This window comes from Nicotiana tabacum, chromosome 5 (assembly GCF_000715075.1).
Source record: "Nicotiana tabacum cultivar K326 chromosome 5, ASM71507v2, whole genome shotgun sequence".
NCBI classification, from domain to species: domain Eukaryota; kingdom Viridiplantae; phylum Streptophyta; class Magnoliopsida; order Solanales; family Solanaceae; genus Nicotiana; species Nicotiana tabacum.
The window spans coordinates 138,697,223-138,703,222 of NC_134084.1; positions in this window are offsets into that span (position 1 = coordinate 138,697,223).

Genomic DNA, 6,000 nt, shown 5'->3' on the forward strand with positions numbered 1-6,000 from the left:
GGGACATCTATTGGATCAGACTCTCTGCGCCAGGAGACCGGACGACTTGTGGGACTTTTTGAGGCATAGAGATTTCCATCCCTGCGTAGTCCATCACCTGCGTGCTACGAGCTTCCTTAGGATTTTTGAGATTGGGCGACTGCAGCTCGACTGGTCTCTCATCACGGCGTTGATAGAGCGGTGGCGACCGGAGAGCATACTTTTCACCTGCCCACTAGAGAGGCCACCATTACACTTCAGGATGTTCAGGTTTTATATGGGTTGCGTGTTGATGGACTGACCATTGCACTACCCCAGTATATGAGAGCTATGACGCGTGCCCAGTATTTGGATTTGTTGGGGCAGTATACTGGTTTCAGGCCACAAGGTGAGGCTACAGCTAGAGGGGAAGTCACATTTCTGTGACAGTTATCAGACAACATATGGAGGTATTGCACCCGAACATTATAGATGATCTCCATATTCACCGGTACACGAGGTTGGTGATCGCTTCAAACTCCACACTACTAAAAAGTAGGAAGAGAGGGTCACAATATCTTTTACCCGATATGAGAGTCGGGATCGATTTTCACAGGGAGCTAGGAATGGAGTCGAGTATCTATCTAGACTAGAAGTGTGTATTTGTTCCAAATGTTATTTCCATACATTTTTGGGTTTTTGGATTATAAACTACTATTACCAAGCCATTAATTGAAACTAGATTATGCTACGAGATAATTGTTAAGTTGTATCTAATGGGAAGAAGGACACTAGGGTCGTGACATTACCTAGGTGGCTAATTGACGGGTAGAAGTTACTAAAATTCGATTGACATAATTGGGGCTTATGCTATAACCGTTGCACAATTTTACCCACTCTTACACCTCTCGGTAGAGAGAGTGATTTTGCCTAATTGACTCTCTCGAAACCAAACGGGTAGGCAAATTAGCTCAAGCAACTAGGGTTCAAGTGGGATAATTACTCTCTCGAGGTTTAACCCTTTAATTGAGACTATCAATTCTCTTGAGTTCATCCCAATTCCTTGTTGGGTCAATTTTGGAGACTTGGGCTCTCTTTCTCAAGAAGATCCAAGTCTCTTAGCACAAACCAGTGTTTGCAACCACCAATTCATAGATTAAACCATAAAATTGATCCAAATAACAAACACCCATAGTCAATCTAACAATAGATGACAACACTCATCAATTACCCATACTAGGGTTGAGCCACAACCCTAGCTAATGGATTTAACTACTCATGCTTGAAGAAGAAAATAGAGAAATAGATGAAGAACAAGGCATATTAATTAAATGCTAAATGAAAATACAAGAATCTATCGTTAACTTGAAGCTAAGATGCCAAAAATGGCTACAGATGAAGTTCCCACGAGCGCAGCTAAGTCCTGGATATATCTAATGACCTAAAAATGATAAATTGTTCTATTTATACTAGGCTGGAAAACTGAACAAAAATACCCCTACAGGGTCAGCGCAGGCCGCGTAAAATGGACCGCAGCCGCGCTAGGCTCTTGGACTTTAATTCTGGGTTCTCTGACTTGGGCTCCACGGATCGCATAAATGGACCACGGCTGCGGAGGCAGCTGTCGCGGTCCGCACAGCAATGACCACGGACCACGTTAGCATTTTCCATCTCTCTAAATATCTCTTTCGTGGACCGCACAAGAAGGCATTGCGGCCGTGGAACCTTCACCGCGGACCGTGCACTGTGGACTGCGGCCACGTTGCCTGAGGCCTTGTTTTTGTCATCTCTCTGAATATCTCTATTGCGAACCGCACAAAAAGGCAGTGCGGCCTCGAAACTTTCACCGTGGGTCGTGCAGTGTGGACTGCGACTGCGTTGCTTGAAGCCTGATCTTGCCATCTCCCTGAATCACCTAGTACAACCGCATTTTATTTTGTGCGGTCCGCACTAGGCTTGTTTGCCCTCAGTTTACTTTGTCTTTGATACTTGAGTAGGTTTCACTCTGTTTGAGCCGATCTTTGACATTTCGTCACTTTGTCAATCAAACCTGCAATCAAGCACAACTTATGAGCCTTTTGGGACTATTTTGTAATGATTTATAATCAAAACATAAACAAGAAGGAGCATAAAACTCGTTAAAATCTCTACTTATCAGTTGGCATTGTTCCTTCTTTTTGGGGGTGTCTTGTTCTCGAACATTTCAGGAAATCTAGTGAGTCTGCGCTTTCTACATCATCTTCAACAGCTAGATGAGTTACCCCAGTACAGCTGGGGTGATGCTGTTCTCGCTTACCTGTACAGGAGTATGTGCCAGGCTAGCATGGGCACCCAGGTCGACATATGTGGTTTTCTGCCGCTTCTACAAGTGACAACATATTCAAATACTCTGTTCATTACTTCGAATTCTATATAGTCAAAATGACTCTTAAATTTTACGTCAACCTTTTATCTTAGGTTTGGGCCTGGGAGCGGGTACTGCCGTTGCAGCCATCTCTACCACCATTAGAGCCGGATGTATCACCTCTGTTTCTCCCTCTAGCTAGGAGGTGGGTTCTCCGGCGTGGGAACTACCGAGGTAGTGATGCTCATTATAATCTCCCTCTTGTCTGGGATGTGTTGGATATGCTGGAGGCGGCACAGGTAAATATGTACCTAAACTTACTTGTTATAAATTCACTTGTGTTGCACATACCCACTTTTATGTTATTATTTGATAGTTCATCTGGACGCCATACAACGACGAGTTGATAGTTGATCTGCCCGATTATTGCTCGATCGATCGATAGCTTTAGAGCACTTCCGTCCTGCTGATGTGCCTTAATGTTGTGGAGCATCATGCCACAGAGCGGGTACGTCGCCAGTTTGACCATCCCCAGACTATACCGAGGGAGCCTGCATAGGTGGCTATAAATTATCAACGGGAGGATCGTTCGAGGGTGGACAACGCATTTGTAGGATGGCTAGAGGCGCAGGTTCATACTTGGGAGCAGCGAGAGGACTTGATTCCGCCACCACCTTCACAGATCCAGGCGGCAACTATTGAGTTCTATACATCATGGTACTGCCGTCACACCTGACTGATGATCGGGAACCCCGTTCATGTACCTGGCGGTCGGTTCAGACCATACGCCGGGAGGAATGAGGCACTGGTATGTTTTTGTTGGAACCCATACTTATAAATGTGATATAGCGTTATGTAATAAATATTTTAAATGTTATGCAGGCTATTGGGCATCACATGGTCTACCAGTTGGGATAGGAGATGCAACAGCATGCCGACAATCTTGAAATCGTTGAGTATGGCTGGCGGGTGGTAGAGTTGGCTCTCCGGACACTGCAGCGAGCCAGAGAGGACGAGAGGTTAGATCACGAGGCTGAGTATACGGCACCAGAGGAGCACCATCGGGGTAGGCCTATCCCACGAGGCAGGGGTCAGGCACGAGCGAGGGCTGCCCCACGAGGCAGGGGTGCCCCACGAGGTCGCAGGGGACGGTGAGGAGGTGGTCCCCAGCAAGGGAGCGTTGAGGCACTTGTCGACTCACCTGTTGAGGCACCTGATGAGGATCTTGGAGATGATCAACCGGGTTATTTCCCTCAGCTAGACGAGCCTTCCAGCAACATGCCGTCGTACAACCTTCAGCTGGATCTACCAGCATCGCAGGTCACCCCGTCAAATCCATTGTTGATCACGGGTACATTCGACAAAGATGTAGACCAATTCTTTTCAGGACCATCTATCGCAACTGAGGATCGGCCGACCCGAGACGTGGATGGCAGGCGAAGGTTGAGTTTTGGTTAATCCCCGGCGGTTGATGCAGATCTATCACAAGCGCAGGTATGTATTACTGTAAAATTTTAATTTGTTTTCTTTTCCTTAATAATTTTCCATAATTAATTTTTAATTTTCTTATTAAGGCTTCATCCCAGCCCATCACGGAGGCCACTGTATGCGATGATGAGGACACCACAGATGCTTATACTTAGGAGCCCGACGAGACCATGGTGAGAAAATATTTTTGTAGGTTACTGACGGCCCGACAACCCCTTCTACCGATCCTGCTAACTGTACTAACGATGCTACTGCGCATCCTCACATAAAGAGGTGACTTGATGAGGATGATCCTGATAGTATACCCGGGCGACAGGGTATGCGCCTCAGGCCAGCGGCTGCACTGAAGCACACAGGCTGTGAGACTCATTGATTTATTTTTATTTGTATTTTGTGTAAATACTGTCACACCTCCTTTTTACCTACACCCCCGGAAGGGGCATATGAGAGAGTTTTTCCAATTAAAGGACAATCTAAATGAAATTTATTATTAAAAGATTCAGAGTCGCCACCTGGGATAAGTATGGTGTCCCAAGTCACCGGTTCAAATCCCGAGTCGAGGAAAAGGTTGACTCTGTATTACAGTCCGCGAACCAGAAATCCAGGTAATGAATTCTGTTAACCCGGGAGAAGGTGTTAGGCATTCCCAAGTTCCGTAGTTCTAGCACGGTCGCTCAATTGTTATTATTGGCCTAATTATCTGATTTTAAACATGTTTAATCCTATGTGCAATTTTAACTTTTTAACCGCTTCTATTCATTTTTAAAGGAAGATTGCAACGTCATTTAAAATATGTCTCGAACCACGTCACATAAATGCACCCGCAGTCTGCAACACATTTAATCTAACGTTGAGATTTGGATTTGGGTCACATAAATGCGCATCCGAGTTTAGGAAATTAATTTTATGACGTGCCTAAATCAACTACGCATTTGCAACTTTGCGAGGGCCACGGAAGTTCAACTAAATGGCACGCCTCGGATTCTAAGGATTAAAATAAAATTAATTGAACGAAGGCCATACAATTGTCATTTTTGTTTGGCACGGCGCGCCTCGACTTATTCTAATCAAGAGGCTTCTATATTAAATTACGAGGGCCATACACTGTGTGTGTCACCTAGTATGGCTCACCTCCAATTCATATAGGGAATCTAATTAATTGAAGGGGAAGACTTATCAAAGCTTTGGCCTAAGAAATTGAACTAACTTTAAATTAACAGATCAATCGGGAGAATAGATTCTCTTGGGCTCGAGCCACCAACCCTATAAAGAGAAGCAACTGATTTCCAACTCAGGCCCAATCATGAGCCCAAATCCTCGGAAAACCTGGGCACCAGTGGGAGGCAGGACTCCAGATCGAGTCCTTAAACTTGCAAGCATCGGATTATTTAAAGCAAGCCGAGTGAATCCAATTCCCAAGTTTTATAAAGCTAATTCGAAGGCCACTATGCCTTTACTTGACCAATCAATCCATTTGGCCCCAAACGACATTGCACATATGACTTAATTCACAATTACCTGAAAAGAACTCAATGCCTAATCTAGCCAATTCAAATGACCACAAGTTAATTTAAAAATAAACTATGGCTTCTGTTTAACATGAAATCATATTGGTAATGTAAAGGTGAATTGACAAACTGAGCCAGCATGAAAGCAAACGTGGTTTAATTTGTGATTCCTACCACAATGATCCATATGCTTTCGACTCAAACTTACAACCAGACCTTTGCATGTTCAACCAAGCCAAAATTCATTTTTCAAGCAAATACATATACTTAATAATTAAGCATCAATGGACGTGCACCAATTAGAATATCAATCCTAAGACTTCAGTTTCAGGAATAAATAATCACCCTTTTCAATCGAACACACCTCAACCCTTTAAAAACCCACATGATAACTTAAGAGTTGAAAGCAACAGAGCTTAACCATATGAATGGATACATTTATACTATTAGATATGGATAGCATAACCAACAATCCACATACACAAAATGGTTTCAAATGTTCTGAATTACTTACACCTCAACAGACTATTAGACCTCATGTTTCCTATTAAGACAGGATGCAGCATGGATTTCCTAGGAAACATTATATTACTACTATATCAAAAATGAACAGGTAAGCTAATCATTGTTACATTACAACACTAACTTCAGAAATACTAAGAAAATAACTAACATTTATGATTAAGGGAACAATATTCATTT